Below are 19,828 nucleotides of genomic sequence, written 5' to 3'. Positions count from 1 at the left end.
GCCTCTCGAAACGTCCTTACCTGCATAACGAGTGCAAGAGCGCGAGGAAAATGTTAATCCGGATCAGTGTATGCATGAGCGGGCTCCGGTCAAAGGGTGGATCATCCAAATCACCGCCGGAATGCGATCGATTCCATCCGCCGCACGATGGAATTCTCCTCTTTTTATTGTTCGCCCCCCAGCAATGTCATCCCATTTTTGTTATTGGCACCATCCCGTGTTTTTTTTTTTTTTTTGAACGACGGAATAAATTTGTAATTCGTGCCCGAATCACAGGGACAGATTTATTTTAAAGCCAGCGGGTTGAATTATTTAACGAATGACAAACTGTTCGAATAATGGAACGAATATTAATTAATACTGCATGTGGAAAACTTTACACCTGGATGATCCTGAAAATACATTTCAGATGTGGGAAAGACATATTTTTTTGTTATTAAACAGTAAGACTCAATCTCATGGAAAATTGTTTTCCCTTCATTACAAATTTTTTTAAATATATATATAACCAACAATATCGTAGTATTATATATTTTTAAATATTATTTTGGAATAAATCATAGAAAAAACGAACAGTCTGTAGAAAAAAACCATTCAAATTGATCTTCATAAGTTGCAAGCGAAGATCAAAGTTGATCACTGGGAGAAAATGCCATTTACCCCATTTACAATCAAAACTCATTTTAAGTTTGAGTAAACTCTCAGCTCTTTAGCCAGAAATATGATTTCTCGGCAGTTCAACTGCATAAGCGAGAGCAAAAGCTGCTTTTGTCAGGGTGATCGCTTAAAAAGAATGTTGCTGACGGCGTCTCAATCTCGCGGAAATGCCTTGAGAAAACTTTTTGCACATTCTCCGCATGCTGGTTTTCGTACCCTAAAGAGGCACCCCCGCCGCGCGGACATAAACATTTCGGCCAACTTTTATGACTTGATCCTTTGTCCCTATCTCTTACATATAATGTATAATATAAACGCTGTCTGAGCGTATAATGTCATTTTCAGCATAACTATCTTCTCTCAAAAGATTTTTTGGTTGACAGAAAAAATTGAAAGGAAAATTAATGTGGGCTGTATTTCTACATTTCTATTCTCGTTGCATTTATTTAAAATTGAATTGAAAATAAACTTTACTGCTTTTTTTAATTAAGACCAGTGGGGGCCAGATGTGCGATAAAATTGGTTCACACTGCGCAGATCCAAGATGGCGTCTGAATGTGGGAAGCAAAAAGCTCTCTTTGGATTCCCGTACGAGTGTCAAGAGTTTGTTTTTACGATCCCAAAGACACAATTACTTAAGAGTAATGCAAATTATGTCACAGTATTGACTAAAACTTAGTTCTTTTCGCGCATTTTCACGTGACCACACTCCACCGGACGCCATATCTGCGCGTCGCACGAATCTGGACCCCGCTGATTAAGACATGGACTTCACCGTCCTCGTTTTGATTTAAATCTGTGACAGTGCAGGTTTTTTGGTTCCATTTTACGTATCAATTTTAGTGACGGGGAATTTTCGTTTTTACCAATCCTGAGAAGATTAATTTTGTGGATTTTTCTTATGACATAACAAGTGAATGCTGAGAGTAGTTGAGAAAACTAATTCTAAATCACGAAGAGGACGAAGCATATTTTGTATTCACTGCACAAAGAAGGAAACCCTTCAGGTGATCAAATTTGTTTTAAATTAATTTCAATTTTTTTAAACATAGTGTTTCCCCTGACATGTGCACAGAAGCTATTTTAAATTTTTGGTTGAGTTTCCTTCATCTGAACATAATTTTATATTTTAAGTGAGACGGGGCGCACATTTTTTACCGAAGGGATTGCTCAAGGCCATAATTTATTACACTTAACTCTTAAGACATTGAGACCTTAAGCTTCCAACTGCGTGCTACTTGTTTGTGAGGGCTCCTGAGAAAATAAATTATGCAATTTCGACACCAACTTCTTGCAAGTGCCAAGTTCAGAGGGGCCAAGTGCAACTTTAGGGGGTGGGTGAGGGGCGGGTTTCTGCTTCTAGTAGCCGAAAGAGGCTCTCGAGGTCCTGAAGGAGCCGCTGGTGCCGCCGGCCGGGAATCAATCGCGACCTTGGCTGGCTCCTCGTTCTGCGGGGTTGCCATGGCGACCTACGCGAGGAAGCGGCCACAGGGAGTCGCTCGCCAATTTGCTTCTCGCCCGCCAAAAGAATGCACTCGGCTCTGCATTCATTTCTGCCGGGAAAAGGGATATGCAGTTAATTACACGCGGGGCCGACGCCCGGGGACCGCGGAAAAGACGATTTTGCACTTCTCGCTGATTGGATCCGAGGCGCTAAAGTCTCTCTCCTCTCTCTTGCTCGAGCCACAGGGGCCGACGGTGTTGGACGTTTCAATTTAGAGCAGCGCTTGCTTAAAGCTTTACAGTGCAGATGGAGGACTACTTTGCAATCAAGGCGGAACGCGTTTTTTCTTAGAAGTAAATTTAATTAACAGTTTTTTTTAAACGTACGAGCTAATTACGTAAAAGAAAAAGAAATAAATACGCCGTTACAATTACTTGTAATTGAAGCATAACCAATTTTGCCATTGCTTCAATAATTACAAGTAATTGTAACAACGCACATGCAGGTTTAATCTTTTAAGGGCGGGAAAGTGTTATTTGCTTTTTCCTCATAGAATTTTCGCTATGGCTGAACCGTTCAGAATAAATTTTCTACACAGATCATAGCCATTCACTTTATTAGCTTATAAAAAGATTCGTAAAAGGCTTAATTAATATTTTTTTAAATTTATGTTCATCGCCAAAGTCATAAATTACGTTTTAAATTATCATTATCAATTTTCTTGCCATATTTAACCCATCGTAAAAATAAAAAATAAAACCAGGCCCTATTCAAATAACTGCCTACCATTTTTTCTCGTTCTCACGTTTCGTGGCTATGACTTTTAAATGTTGAACAAAATTTAGATCAATTTTCATGATTAAAACACATATATGAAATAATCTATTCGTGATTAGTGGAGCACACTTCAAGCTGTGCTCCATGAACAACAATTTCGTCCCTAGAGTGCGTTGAGATTGCAAAGTTGGCGGCTTCAGCTCACTGCCGGCGGCGAAAAAGCCGAGTTTGAAAGTTGTCGGCTTTGTGTGTATACGCTTGCCAAGTTGTGGAACACATTCATCTCTCTAATTAGCAAGTCGGCTCTTTGGCAAAACATAATTTCACGCTGAAAAGATATGCTCTAGCCAAATTTATTCTCTGGAGACTCGAGTGCCTTAAAAATGTATTTTGTAATAATGTGTTGTTGCGTGGTCACGGAAAAATATTTTATGTAATTGAGAGGAGTGGGTGCCAGACGTTTTTAATGAAAGGGTAAAGCAATGTTAGGTACACGCGGACAAGGCTTAGCAAACGAGTCGCGCCTACGCATTTCACGAGCAGCTGCGCCTTAAAACACCGCGAGCAATGACGCCGTCTTTGAGCGGCAACACGCCGAGAGCAGAGCTTTCACTCGCCGGCCACTTGATATTCCGTGAACTAAGCCGGGCTGCGAATTTCGTTTTAAGAGCCAAGTGGGGTTAATCGCTGAATTAGCAAAAGACGTGATCAAAGAGTGTCTATTTAACGAAATTCGCGTCTCGTTGCGCGCGAAAAAGCTCCCCAGGAGCAGTGAGAACTCCTTCCGACACACACGCCAAATTCCTTAATGAAATTCGCCTTCAAATTAGTTCGCAGACGTGGCATATGAATGAAAACTCAGTCCGATTAATAGGGAACTTCATGCTTGCTGCTGATTTTGAAAGGTCTTGTTTGCGTATACATATGAAGTTGCGTTCGTTCTATTCATTTGATCGCAAATAGCTTTCGAGGAATGTGGCTCTTTGCCAGTTTCGTGGAATCATTTCACTTTTCCGCATCACAAACATTTCAAAATCAATGGAGCTGTGCGAGCTTGCAAAATAAATCGATTAGTCTGCAAGCTTTTAGCAACCTATCAAACTTCTGAGAAATCAGTTGCCAAGTTGTAAGTTTTTATTTCATTTTCAGTGGGAAATTGTTCCATGAATTATTATGAAAATTAAAGCAGAAAAAATAAATCACTTTAAAGCTCTTTGCTCCAACAATAACATTTGATTGAGTTTCAATTTCACCGAAAATAGTCTTCCTTCTTTGATTTATCGATATGTATTATTTTCCTCGCTTTAACACACGGATGAAAATTTCAATTTGTGAATTTTGTTAGAGAGGGTGAGTAAAATTCTTGTGGAACGCAATAGCAAAGTAACTAGAATCCAAGTCGATTGTCGTATCCTGTGTCTACCATTCTTAGTTAGTCCTGTTTTCATTATTGTACATTATTGGAGTTAAACATGTTGCTAAATCCCACAAACAATAGACTCACTGAACTGTTTGTTTGTTTGTTATTGCCAACAACGTTTTTAAAGAAATGTCGACCAACCGGTTCCAGGTTCGTGCGACGCGCAGATATGGCGTCCGGAGGAGTATGGCGCGAAAAAACGGCCACGTGAAAATGTGCGAAAAGAACTAAGTTTTCGTCAATATTGTGACATAATTTGCACTAATTGTGTCTTTTGGATCGTAAAAAAACTCTTGACAATCGTACGGCAATCCAAAGAAAGCTTTTTGCTTCCCACATTCAGACGCCATCTTGGATCTGCGCAGTGCGAACCAAATTTATCGCAAATCTGGACCCCGCTGATTTCGACACTGAATTTTCTTGCAACATAGCAATAGGAATTTTCCGGGAATTATCAGCGAAAATCCTCTTTTATCATGTCAAAAGTGCAAAGCTAAGAAAAAAAAGAGATCATTCAATTTGAAATTAATAAAATCTCTTTCCATTTTTCCTTTTTTGTTCCTTCTGTATACAGTCACTGCCATCCAAGTTAAAAAGGGACACTCGAGAATTGCTTGAAAATTGATACGACAAAGAGGATGGTGAATATAAATGACAGCCCGCTCGGTAAATATAACGAGTCAATAACAACCGAGAACAGAGACGAGGAAAGAAAAAAAAAACACAAATTGATGGAGTATGATTTTTCTGCGTTCCGCTCGGCAGCAAGAAAGTTCTTCTTAATTGATTAGCGCAGCACCGCACAAAGCTGCTTTGAGTGGCACTTTGTTCTTCCTGTGAGCAAAGAAAGTTCATGCGCGCCCAGCGACATGCGAGCGAGAAAGGCAAATGAAGACCGCGTGCTCGTTTTCTCAACGCCATTATAAGGACAATATCCGCTGCTTTGCTGCGGGGCCTGCCGCTGCAGCCGCGCTCTTGTTATATATACACACACATATAGCGAATGCAGACTCAGGGTTGCCGCGCAAAAACCGCACCATTTGCGATTTAGCTCGTCACTGGAAATGCGATATGCGCATAATGGCCGCGGCTCGGGTGGCCTTAAAAATTGGCGTAATGACAAGGCGCTCAACCTGATCTGCGTCTGCTTGCTTCGCCATCAACCAGCCTCCGCAGCTCTGCCCGCGGAAAATCCCCCCTTTTTAGGCCCCCGACCGCGGAGAGGACCTCACACCGCATCGGGATATTCTGTCTGCTAAAAAGTAGGATAAAAGGCAAACAAGAAGGAAAAATACAAGAAACCTTTGATAATTCATGGCCTAAAATATGCTCAGTACTGATTGGAATCAAAAGTAATTTTACTTGCATCAAACATGTGTGAAATTAGAAGAAAATTACCAATAAAAAGTTTCTAGCATTAAAGGTGTTTAGGAAGAAAAAAGAATAAGTTAAAACAGATTGAGAGTGACCATTGTAATTCTTCCTTGAATAATGCATTTTAAAGTGGAATGATACAGGCCAACAATTGATTAATTATTTGAATTGTTGGATGCCATAAGCAATTGATCGATAAACAATTTGTTCAACAATTTGCAAAAATAAAAAAGGACCTTCCTGCATAAAAAATTCAAATTTTGCCAATTTTCTTCAAAATTTACAGTGCTCGAACTTATTTTCTTGGCATATTCCGATTGCTCTCGTCGAGATCTGTCCAATTGTGTATGCCACTTGTTGGGGAAACTCTTGCTTTTGAAATAAAATCGGATTTCAAGGAAGGATACAGCCCTTACCATTTGAAAAGCACGGCAACTTTCCGGCTAATTTTCTCAAAAAATTACAATGCTTCTTAGGTCAATTTAGGCTTTAACTGAATCCTGAGGGATGCGTTTATGCATTGGAAACAAGCATTTTACAGGCTTTTGCAGTATCATTTTTCTTTAAAGCGTTTGAATTTTGCTACAAAAATTGCACTAAAATCTTTTATTTTGCTTTAAACGACCTATCAAAGTTAACTCTATTATGCCATGATAAAACGTCTAAAAAATCGCATCCCTTATCTTGATACAGAGAAAGCAGAATTCCACTCTTTGATGGTGAGCTTCAATTGATGGATGGAATTTCGGCGGGGCTTTTGAATTTCACAAGATGGATAGGTTAACGGCATTCGTGGAAATCGTTTTCTGTTCTCAAAGCAACTCAGTCAGTCGTTTTCCACGGTCAAATTCTCTACAAATTCCTGCAGGGTTGATTAACTGTTTCAAAAGGACTTCTAAAGAGGCCGAAGGGACCGGAACTGAAACAGCTGCTTTCCAGGAAATTGCCTTTTCTCTTATTATTTATTTTGTTTCACTTGGCCCCCTGGTATCAAATTTAACGAATAATAATTAGAGCCAATATTGTTTTAATTTGCAACTCAAATTTGAAAAATCTTCATTAGCACAATGATTCAGACTTCTTTTTACGAAGTTTGAAAATTAAGAAAACCCTGAAAATGTATTAATGCTTTTTTTCATCATCTGAAATTGTTGACAGAATAATCACTATCATCAGAGTCAAAATACTCCGTTTCATACGTCGAATTCTTTCCTAATTAGTTTTCTCTCTTAGGAGAACACGTCTCTCGGAGGAAGAAACTTCCCAAAAGTTGATATTTGTGAATTAAATGTTTCCCAAGGCATTTTTACAAGTCGTCCTGGTCCCGGCAAAATTGCGCAACTTTCAACAACCAAACGCTAATTTCCTTGTTGCAAGAAAAGGGCAACAATCAATTTGACAATGAAAATTTGGGTGTTTGTTGAACGTTGCGCAATTTTTCCGGGACCAGGACGAAGTATTTTAAACGAAATGTCCCATAATTGCCATATATCTCAAACTCTGAAGGCATAGGAAATGTTACAGTCGTAATAATTTACACTGATTTACATTAATTTTTAATTAAACGTTGAATATTGTACTCCAGATTTTGATCAGAAAAATATTTAAATGGAATCTACAAAAACGACAAGCTGAATTCTGAATTTTGCTAAACTATAAGGGGAGCTTCCTGCATGATTTGGATCTCCAGATCCGGTTTTCCTTGAAGATAAGAAATAGTAAATCTGACCTGATTTTGCTTTCAAGTCCGAATTATGAGAAAAATCAGACTGGGAAGACATACAATTTTTAATAATCTGCCGATTTCATAATCCGACCTATTTTCATATTGACCTTTAACAGGTGCTTTCGATTTGCTCCTTTGCGAGCCAAATACATAAATCAATCAAATCATTCAAACTCGAGGAAGCCGTAAATTGTAAACCAACAAGGCATTCGCAGTCTTCTCTTCTCTCTCACAATCAGCGATATTATTTGTGTATGCAACCGGCACAACCGAGCTGTCGAGGGAGTTGTCTAACTCTGTAACACCAAACACTCTGTAACAACTCCGCGTCTCCCTAAACAATATTTCCTCGCAGCCGTCGGCAGGCGGATTCGAAAATAAAAACGCGGCACGCGCTAAAAAAGCAATCATTCCTCCGCAAAGCCGCAAAACGATTTGCGTGGCTGAAAATTTTGCTCGGCGGCGGCCCACTTCGGGGAAATTAATCTGCAGGTTGTTGTTGTTGTTGTTTTTATTTTTTCTTAGCGTGCAGCATCCTTTTATCATCGAGCTGGTGTTTGTAGGTCGCAGTCGTAATGAATCAAGCGTGACAGGCATGCTGGTAGTGTCTGCCCAACACTGGGCGCGCGCGCGCGACGAAAGCAGTGTGACGCTCCAGCTCTCGCAACCACTCCGAAAAATTAAGGGCAAACACAAAACAATTTCATCTGCCTGTTTTTGCCGGCATTCGCAACCGCTCACAGCCAGTCAGTGGACTTGCACTGGCTCGACAGCGAAACGACGCCTCTCGAGACCCATTAAAATGCCTCAAATGCATGCTACGCCAGTTCTAAACTTTATTGCCACAAATGTCGGCTCAACTTTCGATGTGTGGCGGGAATGTTCCTTCCCTTGGAGAATGTTTTTAGGAAGGCGGCAGCATTTCTCAACCAATCCAATTCAAGAGCTGTTCTTTTTAAGGATATTTGGTAGAAAATTAGCAATTTATTACAAAAAATATTAATGCAGTGGATCAAAATTGATTTATTTCCAGACGAAAGTTCTATGCAAATAATAAGGAACAGTTCCGCATTTTAAAAAAATCTAACGTAATTTTTATGAATAAAGAGGACTGCTCTCTTATTTCTGAAACCAGTTGAATTCTAAACGATCGGCGAGTGTTACAAAATTTGCATTTTTCTACATTTATGGCAAATCATCCCGGAAGAGAGCATTTCAAATGCTACCAAACAAACGAATTTATTTGAACTCGCAGCTGAGAATTCATTCAATTTATTTCAAATCAAAATTGTGTCAATCCCCAACCTTAATAACTTATCATTTAAATTAATCAGTTTTTTAGCGTCTTTATTTAGAGCAAACTCCAGTTTGGTTATTCCTTAATCAAATATTAACGTTTTTCTCGGGAAATAGTCGAATATTTATAGACTTTTTGGTGCAAAATAGATGGTTTCAGACGATTTGTGTACTGATTGAGACATAATTGAATGTTTTTCAGCTTCAATTTTCAAATGTTCTTGCCTAAACGTTTATAATCAAATGTCATTTTCTTAACGAGCAGGGATGCTCCAAAAGCACGAATCGACCCGTCAACCACTTCTATCAATAAAAAGTTAAAAAATCAAATTGTACAAAAACGTAAAAAATTCATGATATAGGAGTGAGTATTTTAAAGTGCAATAATAATATTTTTTCATTTAAAGTTAGTAATAGGGTTGAAGGGGTGGTTAGGAGGAGGGTTGAAGGGATGTTAACCCAGTCCACTTAAAATGGTGACAAAGAGAGCGTAATTTTTATTCTATTTGCATGAAAAATGTCCTTAAAAAATAAAACTGGTGAAATTTTCCATTAGCGAATCAAAACCATGCACTCATCTACAGATTTAAAATATATTTAGACCATTTTAGACTGTTTCAAGACGCTTTAGACCGTTTTCGCCGATTTATACGATTTCAAGTATTGCTAAATTGGCTGCAATGATGCCGCAACGATTGGAAGCTCGGAAATAAAACAGTCGAACGTCTAAATTTCAAAGCCCTAATAATAGCAGTTTAAATAATTTTTCTATCACAGATGCATGGTTTTTGGAACAAATGGACGACTTAATTTAGACAACATAATATGCTGGGGTTCCAAAAAACGTTGTAGACTATACTAAGTGCGTCTCAAAAGTCTAAAAATTCAAGCTTATTAGGGGTATAAAAGTAAATGAGAAAATGACAAGTGACCGTCTGAAATCCCCAAAGAATAAATTTCTTGATTAGACAAAACAATCCAAACCTAGAAGGAAATAGCAATTTGCATGTCGTCTTTTGCAAGTTAAATAAGAATACTTTTAAAAAACAAAACAAAAAACACTACCCCATGGGGTTTCCGTTTATCTTGCCTCTCTTTTTAATAAACGTACGATCCATTTCAGTTTGCTTGCCGTCATAATATCTTTTGAGCAGGCACGTAATTGAGCTTTTTCCTGCTGCTCGTCTGTTTCCAGCGTCAGCAGTAATAACAACAAAAGCCAATAAATCTGCTCGGAGAAAACAGGCTCTTTCTCTCTCTCCAGTGGTGTTGAGGGAGAAGCTGCACGTCGCAATCTGCTGTGTGTTCGCTCGCGTCCAACAATGAACAAAGAGGCAAACAACGAGCCGTCGAGTCTTTCATTAGCTGCATGCGCGAATAGGATTCAGGCAGCCCCGGACTGCAGCAGCGATTTCAAGTGCTGCTGACGACAAATAAACGCATCTCTCTCCATTTCCAGCGCCTGGATGCTCTCGACCTAAAAGGTGCATGTGACTGCAATCGGATTGCAAGCTCTTCCTCTCGACCGACTCACTCTTTGACGAGCGTGCAAAGGAAAAGGACTCGCCTGCCTGCCTGGCACACATTCTCGCTCCGTTTGCTTCTGCAAAAAGGGGAAACAAGATTTCCCTTTTTTCCAATTGCATTTTGCTCGGTGAACTGTTGAATAGCAGATAGAGAGTCCTGTGTAATTGCTATTCAGAACTCACATCACGCATTAATTCTGCTAATTGGGATATATATGATTCGCATGGCATTTATGCAGCGCACGTACGCTTCAAAATCGATTTTGAAATACGTTCGTCATGACAACAGATTATTCAAAAGGTGGATGACATGAAAAAATTACATTTTTTAGCCTCTGTTCGGCACATCCCGTAATACTGGATCCCAAATATCACCACCAAGCCAGAAAACATGAGGCCCGAGTGGCCACAGAAGAGGAGCTTGGGCCCAATCTTGGCCATCTTTTCGCGGGTGTGTTGTTGAAACGCCATTATATTTGTGCTTAAAGCCGCGGGTAATGTGCGAAAACCAGCAAGTGGTGAGTTCCCCCAGTCTGTTGAGTTTTTTCAGCATTTCGAGTCGCTTATTTAACCAACATAGACCATCTCTGACATTAGGTGAATCTCCAATAAGTGCTCAAACATCTGCCATTGCTGTGACACTCCTACGAATGCCTTGTTCAAAATTAATTATTTTACCCTAAATATGAGTTAATTATCATCTATTTTTACAAGAATTTAGTTTTAACTAATAGTTTATTTATAAGTTGCGGTAAGTTTTAACAAAAAAATACTGCTATTATTTACTAATTAATAAATTAGAAAAAAGACATTCTGATATAATTTATACTGGAATATAATTATTATTAAGTTTTTGCTAACATGAAAAGAATATTAGCAAAAGGCCGATGTCGCTGGTGCTGTTTTATCTGCGAGCTGCGAATTTTGCTTCAAATGGGGATTAATGTTTTCGAGGCAGACATAAAACAAAACAATATTTGACTTTCAGTCAGTTTTTTTCTAGACCAAAATTAATATTTTCTGCCATCTACAGCGACTAGCTGGCATGACTAGTCTGGTCACTTTAATTCCTAGAATTTGTCAATGTTTTCTAGAGCAAAATTATAGCAGGCTATCGAAACAATTTTAACTTTTCCTCTCCTCGTCACATAAAAAAAAACTCGACAGCATTTTCATCTGTTTTGAAATTTAAAAAAGTCAATGTTGTCTAAACAATTATTGACAATCCCTTATTTTCTATAACAAAAACCCTGATTTTCATGATAACTTAAAGAGTTGCTTCTAACGCGATTCTTTTGGTAAATTCAATAAAAATTAAACATTTTTTTTAAGAAAAAAGATGAATTTTAATATCAAAATTGTTTATATTTAGGGCTTGTAATCGTTCCCAGACATGAAAATGGCGGTATAATTTTTTACAATTATTTTTAGACAGTTTAATATTCATTAGAACACAAATTATCATTTGAAACATTTATTTTCTGGTCGCTTTGCAAGACTCTGACTTTGATATTGGTTTTTTATCGTGTTTCTCAATTCCTTTCCCAGGACAAAAATTAACTAAAGGCTCAGAAAAACTTAGATGAAGGGTGTAATTTTTTCCTGAGCGATATTATCAATCATTTTGAGAGGCAAATTAAGATGTCAATCAATTTTATGAGACACCTTTTCGTTTATACAGAGCTAAGCGTAAAATAGTCCGTTAAATTTAGTTTGAAAACATCAAATATACATATTTAGTAAATTGCATTAAAAGTAGTATGTACTCTGCAATTTTAAATACATTAGATTAAGAAAACTTATAATCAAAGGTTACTATTTTTATCAATCAATCTGCCTAAACTTAATTTTATCTAACTCTCATGGAGCTTCATCGTAGCAAGTTTATGTAATTCAATATTTTCTTTAGTTATATAATTTTGAAAACTTCTCCAGGCCAATTGGAAAAGCAGGTTATTTGTTTTCTCGTTAAAATCAAATCTCTATGATGGTTTCTTGCCAAATAATTTTATTTCGTTCTAATTAGCGCTTTCTGCCTTTAATTTAAGCTCAATAATCTGCTTCTTAATTTTGAGTATTTATTAACTACCCACATAGAGGCCATAAAATCCAATTTTCAGTTTTAACAATTTCACAGAGCTCAATGCAAAGGAATTAAAGAGGATTGATACTGCAAAAGCCTGGAAAATGCTTGTTTCCAATGCAAAAACTCATCCCTTAGGATTTAGTTAAAGCCTAAATTGACCTAAGAAGCACTGTAATTTTTTTAGAAAATTGGCTGGAAAGTTAGCGTGCTTTTCAAATGGTAATGGCTGTCTCCTTACTTGAAATCCGATTTAATTTCAAAACCAAGAGTTTCCCCAATAAGTGGCATACACAATTGGACAGATCTCGACGAGAGGAATCGGAATATGCCAAGAAAATATGTTCGAGCACAGCAAATTTTGGAGAAAATTGGCAAAATTTGAATTTTTATTGTTGGAAGGCCCATTTTTATTATTGCAAATTGTTTATCGATCAATTGTTTATGGCATCCAACAATTCAAATTATTTTCAATTGCTGCCCTTTATCATTCCACTTTAAAAACGCAAAAGGCGAGTTGTTTTTCCTTTAGCACGTAAATAAATAAATAAACAGACCCTTGGTTGAATTTCGAGAATCCTGACGACGACCAGTCACGTACCTTTTTCAAGGAGTTGGTTTTCATTCCATTTGGAGTCGCGGCGACGGCGATCCCGAGCGACGGACGCACTTTGGGAGCAAGAGGCTGGCGGCCTGAGGGACGTGCAGCCGGTGCAGCAGCTCGAGCGGCCCGAAAGCAACTGGGGACTGCTGTTGTGTGGCTGGCTGGCTGGCTGGCAGGTTGTGTGGGCGCCGCCGCCGCCGCCGCCGCTGCTGCTTGGGCTGCGCCGCCCGCACACCCTCGGCGCCACGCCACGCAGCCCGCACAACGCGCGCCAGCCGCACACGCAGCCTAATGGCCAAAGTAAATAGGCCGCTGATGAACCGGCTGCAATCAGCGCGACGCCAGATAAATTTTAAAACGGTGTCGTCACCGCGCGGCCCCGGCACGTCTCACTCGCGGATGCAATTTCATTTCCGACGCGATAATGCCTTTTGATTGCTGCAGTAAACCTCGCGCTACGTCGCCGAGATGCTTTCCCGGCGCAGTCACAGCAATTTGCTCGCTGCACCCAACTCAATGTTTTTCTTTATTTCCTCTTGCGAGAAAATCATCTCTTATATGAGAATAAATCTTCAAGTATAGATTGGATTTTGATGCAGCGCGGGAATCAGAACTTTACAGGATTTTTCCAGTTTGCACAAATATAGTATTTGATCAAATAAAAATTCAAATTTTGCCAATTTTCTCCAAAATTTACTGTGCTCGAACATATTTTCTTGGCATATTCCGATTCCTCTCTTCGAGATCTGTCCAATTGTGTATGCCACTTATTGGGCAAACTCTTGCTTTTGAAATTAAATCGGATTTCAAGTAAGGAGACAGCCATTACCATTTGAAATGCAACTTTCTACAAAACAGCCAATTTTCTCAAAAAATTACAGTGCTTCTTAGGTCAATTTAGGCTTCAACTGAATTCTAAGGGACGAGTTTATGCATTGGCAACAAGCATTTTCCAGGCTTTTAAAGTATCATTCCTCTTTTGCCCCTTTAATATAGTTGGTTTTAGTTGTTTAATTTAATTGGAATGATTTTTACTTATTTGGTTCAAACAATTGAAAGCAGAAGCAAATAACAAAATAAGTTAACATTAACAAACAACAACATTTTTAGATTATTGTTTAATTAATATAAATAAATATTACGTTTTGTAATGAGCTATTGGCTTTTTTAATATAATTATATATTATACAGATCTGGATTAACAGATATTTCAATTCAGAACTAATGATCAATTTAAGGAAGCATATATGTACAATATGTTATTGGAAAATATTATTGAAAGGTGGGCGTCATTTGAAACACATTACTTAAACTAATAGACTAAAATGAGATGAATCGAAACATTCATTCATAATTGAACTATGCGAATCATATTTAAATATGTTGAAAAATTAAGACAATTGCCACATTTACGTTTTATTTTTTTATGCAGAAACCTTTTTCATTGTACTTATCGATGAATTTTTTTTTTAGTTAATGCATTGAGTTACTTTTAAATTTCAAATAAACTTGAACTGTGTGATCACGTGCAGGAGTTTATTATTTTTTTAGAAAATCATATTTATTGGAAAAACATTACAAGTCGAGCCAATTCAGGACGAATTGACGGCTGGTGCTCGAGCAGCTATTTAACAAAATAAAATGCAAAATCATTTCTGTGTTTACAAAATAGTGTGCGAAAAGAAGAACAAAAATTAGTCACACGATAATAACCAATCCTTCACTTTTTTCTTCACTACATTCTTATCTCTCAGGTTTTTTAATTCACGTGGCAGCTGGTTCCACAGTCTTGGTAACACAGAGTATGATGTTCGAGCAAAAAATTTACCATCAATTATTGGTTCAATGACAGGATTTGATTAAATCAGTCTTGTACAATATTGGTGTGAAAGTCACCATCAAAATATTTCACATTTTAACAAGCAAGATTTATAAATTTAAGAACGGTATTTTCTTAAGGCTGAAAATCAGTTTCATTAATTACATTTAAAGTGGAATGATACTGGGCAACAATTGAAAATTATTTAAATTGTTGAATGTCTTAAACAATTGATCGATAAACAATTTGTTCAACAATTTGCAATAGTAAAAAAGGACCTTCCTACAATAAAAATTCAAATTTTGCCAATTTTCTCCAAAATGTAGAGTGCTTGAACATATTTTCTTCGCATATTCCGATTCCTCTCGTCGAGATCTGTCCAACGGTGTTTTGGGGAAACTCTTGGTTTTGAAATTAAATCGGATTTCAAGTAAGGAGACGGCCATTGCCATTTGAAAAGCACGCTAACTTTCCAGTCAATTTTCTCAAAAAATTACAGCGCTCCTTAGGTCAATTTAAGCTTTAACTAAATCCTAAGGGACGAGTTTATGCAATGGCTACAAGCGTTTTCCAGGCTTTTCCAGTATCATTCCTCTTTAATTTATGCTCCCTGTTGTTTAAAAGCAAAAAATGTTATCCAATCCCTTGGCATGCCTGCCGAAGGTGCTGGCGGCCGAATGAAGCAATTAGCGGGCAATTATCATGGGCGCGGAATTGGTGTGTGCGAGCTGCGAGGCGAAGGCGAGAGGCGAGATCCGGCCGGGCGTTTGGTCAGTGGCGGCGGCTGGCGACGGAAAAAGCAGCGGGTCACGTGAGAGTGAGAGCCTCCTCTCCGCTGCTCTGGGCGGCGGCGGCGGCCGGCCGCGGCGGAGCGGAGGCAGAAGCACGGCGAGAGGCGCGTCGGCCGCGGGTCCAGTTGGCCACCATGCCAGGCCGAGCACACGACTAGCACGTGGTGTTGGCGCGTTCGCCGTTCGCCGTTCGCAGTCGTGTTTTCGCCTCTCTACGTGACGAACACTGCGTTCGCCCCCTGAACCAGACATGACGGTGGAAAACGCGGCCAGTTTCGGCTTCTACGGCCGGCCCGCGCTCTGAAGGTACGTGACCGACCAGCGGCCGCACTCCCCATCTTCCCGCCTAGGGTTGCCACGTACCCCGATCTCGAAACAATACGGCGTAGTATTTTTTTTATCTAACAGAGAAATTCGTTTATTTTTGTTCTTGTTTAGTAATTAATTTTTTTTAAATTAATTTTGGTACTACGAGTTATTTTTCCGTATCACTATATATATATACGATTGTGCGTTACATAACAGGCTTTCACTGGAAGGGGGAGTGGTGACAAGATAAGTTTAGTGCCTCTTGCTGCTTTTGTGTGCTTCTGCTTATCGGCCGTGACGAAATTTGCGCTTACCTCAATTTGGGGACAAACTTCGCTTCTAGTTCGTCATTGATTCGTGAGTTTAATTAAAATTAACCTGGAAATACGATTTAATCCGTTCAATCAACATCTTACTTTTCCGTATTATGTGAGTAGCATAATTTATTCAATAGTTTTTTTTTAATTATTAAATATATTTCGGTTAAAAAACTAATTAAATTTAATCAACACAATCAGTCAATCAGCTGCGGCAGTAAAATGAACAAGATTTGACATTGAAAAACATCCACGACTATAATATTTTAATCAGATTTTTTTAAATTTTTTAGTGGGTTAAACTACGTAACAATTGAAATTTTTTTAAATAGTCTCAGTTCGTACGTTTTTTAAATTAATCAATGGAATTATATTTTTAATTTGAATAGAACTCTTTTATGGTCCAATATTGGTGGACATTTTCACCATTTTTTAATAATTAGAACAAATTGCTGGGATAGATTATTGAGTAAATATTGGTATCCGCAAACTGCAAAGTGCCGACTGTGTGGAAATTATTTGAATTAATTACGAGCGCCAGGGGGAATTTCATGTTCAAGAATTAAAAGAGTAAAAATTCAATATTTGCCAATTTGATTGAATTTAACGATTAAACAAACATTTTTGTTCATTAGACGTCAATTTTTCAAATCAGGGAGCCTGTCAAAATGTATTCAAATTTTGAGGAACTCTATATTTACTATTTAAATTGAAAACTTTGGAATCACTTTTCTAAATGTAAAAATATCTCTCTAGGTATTTATGCATTTGGCAACAAAGATTTTCCAGAACTTTGGAATAAAATCCTATAGGTCGATGAAGAATCAATTTAAATTACAAGTAAGTTAATCTTCAAAAGGGAACCAATTAAATCGTTGTTATTCGATAATGAATGGATTGAATTAAAAATTTAAAACCGTCTTCGCTTCATTAAAACGTTCTTTTAGATGTGCTCGACTCGTGCAAATTTGCCGTCTCGGCCTGGCCACCGAAATAAACTTGAAAAGTGATACACGACGAGATCCATTAAACTGCATTTTGGCCACTCACCTCTCTCTCTGCCGAATGGAATACCGCCGGCGGCGCTGGTCAAAAAAAATTAGAAAAGCTAAGAATAGACAGGCGCGGCATTGACTTTGCGCAAGGATAAATAGAAAACCGGTTTTCGCTTCCTATACCTCAACTTTGCCTTCACACTGCCTATTTTTAGTTTTGAGAAAATTTAATACAAATTTTATCTCGATAGGAACAAAGGCCAGCAGTCGGCCGCGATAGAGTGTTTTACCCTTTTGTGTGTTGTCGCGTCCAATGTCAAACTCAAGTGAAGCGGTGAAATTCGATTTATCCTGAGCTATTGCCTCTGGCAGCTAACTAACTGGTCCGATGCCTTTTTATCAATCCGTTGGTCTGCCCCAACAAATTAACGAGCGGCGTGCTGCCTTTTACTGTCACTCTCCTAAAACGAGTTTATTTATTTTAAAAATGCATGTCATTGCATCTGTGAAAACCTTCAAGGTCGCCTGCTGTCGAAATGAATACGAGCAGAGAGTGACACCCAACTCCGAAAAATGCAGCATTTTCATGAGTATGATCGCAAAAGTGAACCCCAAGGCTTTCAATTCCGCTCTCGCGTGATTTGGTTTTCTTGCGTGACCGCGCATCAATGATTAATTAGCTCGATGGCCACTTAAGTAATCGAAAAAATATATTTTGAAATCTCACAGAAGCATCTTGAATCAATAACATTTTAAAATCTACCTACCTGTTTGATAGCGTCGTGAGAAAAATTTTATTGAGTAAGCTCAACAACGGTTATCATAGATCGCCTTATCAAGGTATTTTGCAACATGTTTTCTGGGTTCACTTAACAGCCAGAGGCGAGTTAAAAATTAATGGAGGACCTGTTATAAATTGTTTGGGGTTTTCCTTCAATTACCTTCAACTTGCTTGTGGGATGAATTTTGTTATGTGTATAATAATAAAAATAAATTACTTGAAAAAAAATGCCCGAAGGATAATAATGTCAGGTTCTTTGAATATTAATTTGTCATTGAAGGAGTGTAAAAAAAATTTCCGTTGGTTTATGTATTTCTATTGCCAACAGACCAGTTACTATATAATTAAAAAAAGGATTATATTGCATCGGAATACGTGTTAAAGTTCCAAGCTGAGAATTAAACTCCGCATCTACAGCCTTCGAAAATAATTAATTTATCGGGGAAATTATAAGGATGAAAACACAAAAAATACTTTAAATATTTTAAGATATAAAAAGAAAAATAATTATAAATTTTTCAAATGTATTCCGAGAGGAAAATGCCGAATTGATCCGACACTGTTCTAATAAACTATAAATACTTCATTCCTGACCTACAGTGATTGAAAGAAATAAAAAACATTTATTAAATATTTATTTACACATGAAATACCTCTCTTTACTTTTTCCTTCTTCCGTAAACTCTTTTGCAATAAAATTCGGAATTTTAACTAAATAAAATAATTAAAAAGTCACCTCAAATCCTATTGCCTTACAATGTTGCTAAACTTTGTTAGTTGTCATTTTGTGACGCGCTTTCTTGCCAACCTGAAGGGGAGATTTTTACGCAAGTCTAGCCGAATTCGTTTAACCCGAAAATAAAATCGGCGCGTCCTTGGATTTAAAATAAAATATATCCGTCCGTTGAAGAAGAAGAGAGGAATGCGCATATATATATACGCCCCGCTATGTGCCCTCGATCGCTATCTCTAATTTTTTTTCTTCGACTTTGTCCGCCAGCATTATGCAAGCCAATCAAAGAGACAAAAAAAACGTCCCTCTGATAAATTTAACCGGAGAGTGCGTATTTTTGGCCTGTTGCCAACTCGCCGGCGTATTTCTGATCTTGCTCTTGCGTGCACCGAGTACACACACACATGTACGAGTGAATCGTCACTCAGACTCTCGGATTATTCCTCCCATCATCAGCGGCACTCTTTCTCGCGTCCGCGAAAAAGCCGTCTTTCGCTTGAGGTTGTGCTCTCTTCGGCTTACGCAACGAGTCGCGTGGACCGAAAATAGACTCACGCACCACGTTGGCCCCAGATGATCACAAGTTTTCATTTGTTGTCGTGTGATAACACACCGGCCGCACGTAAGTCTTTCCACTCTCAATATTTTCTTTTCTACAGCAGAAGTGTAATTTATTTTTAACTTATTTTGTTCGATCAGGAAAAACGTTGTCAAAAAATCTGTCAAAAAAGTTTAAAAGTAAACTTTAGGCTCAATTATTTTGTTTTCTGGTTCTTAAAAATATTTTCTAAACAATTGTTGCTTCCGGGTTATTAATTCACTCCATTTTCACTGGAGCCTTGTAGATATTAAACAAATTTCAAAATTATAAAATCAAGAGGTGCTGCGTAGAAGATCAAACAATCGAAACACCATGATTTTTTTATTTATTTATTTATTCATTCAAAGAGCACGCATCATCGCCTAATCGAATCTAATATTAGGCTTGTATAACACGTCATGCAATTCAAAATAGTTTCCCAACCTTCGCTATTCATTTTAATCTCAAATTTTCGGGACACGTGTATTCTTTGGCGGTGATAGGGTCGAAATTTAAATTGGCTGACCTGTTTTAAACATGTTTAGCATGTTTCTTTTATGTGTCAATGAAATATGATCTAACTTAACAGCCTGAAA

At 38.0% G+C, this 19,828-nt stretch overlaps 2 protein-coding genes across 2 annotated transcripts in view; one reads left to right on the top strand and one right to left on the bottom strand.

Moving 5' to 3' along the window:
* Positions 1-13,446, bottom strand: part of CngA (Cyclic nucleotide-gated ion channel subunit A) — a 74,100-nt gene extending 60,654 nt beyond the window's left edge. Inside the window, exon 1 of the mRNA XM_065492097.1 lies at positions 12,905-13,446. The gene's annotated coding sequence lies outside the window, so the exon portion shown is untranslated. The remainder of the gene's footprint in view (positions 1-12,904) is intronic.
* A 2,122-nt stretch (positions 13,447-15,568) lies between these two features.
* cyc (cycle) overlaps positions 15,569-19,828 on the top strand; it is a 34,326-nt gene continuing 30,066 nt past the window's right edge. The window contains exon 1 of the mRNA XM_065493799.1: positions 15,569-15,823. The gene's annotated coding sequence lies outside the window, so the exon portion shown is untranslated. The remainder of the gene's footprint in view (positions 15,824-19,828) is intronic.

The sequence above is a fragment of the Cloeon dipterum genome, chromosome X (genome assembly GCF_949628265.1).
Source record: "Cloeon dipterum chromosome X, ieCloDipt1.1, whole genome shotgun sequence".
NCBI lineage: Eukaryota > Metazoa > Arthropoda > Insecta > Ephemeroptera > Baetidae > Cloeon > Cloeon dipterum.
Note: the sequence above shows the minus strand (reverse complement) of the source record. Positions and strands in the feature narration are given on the sequence as shown.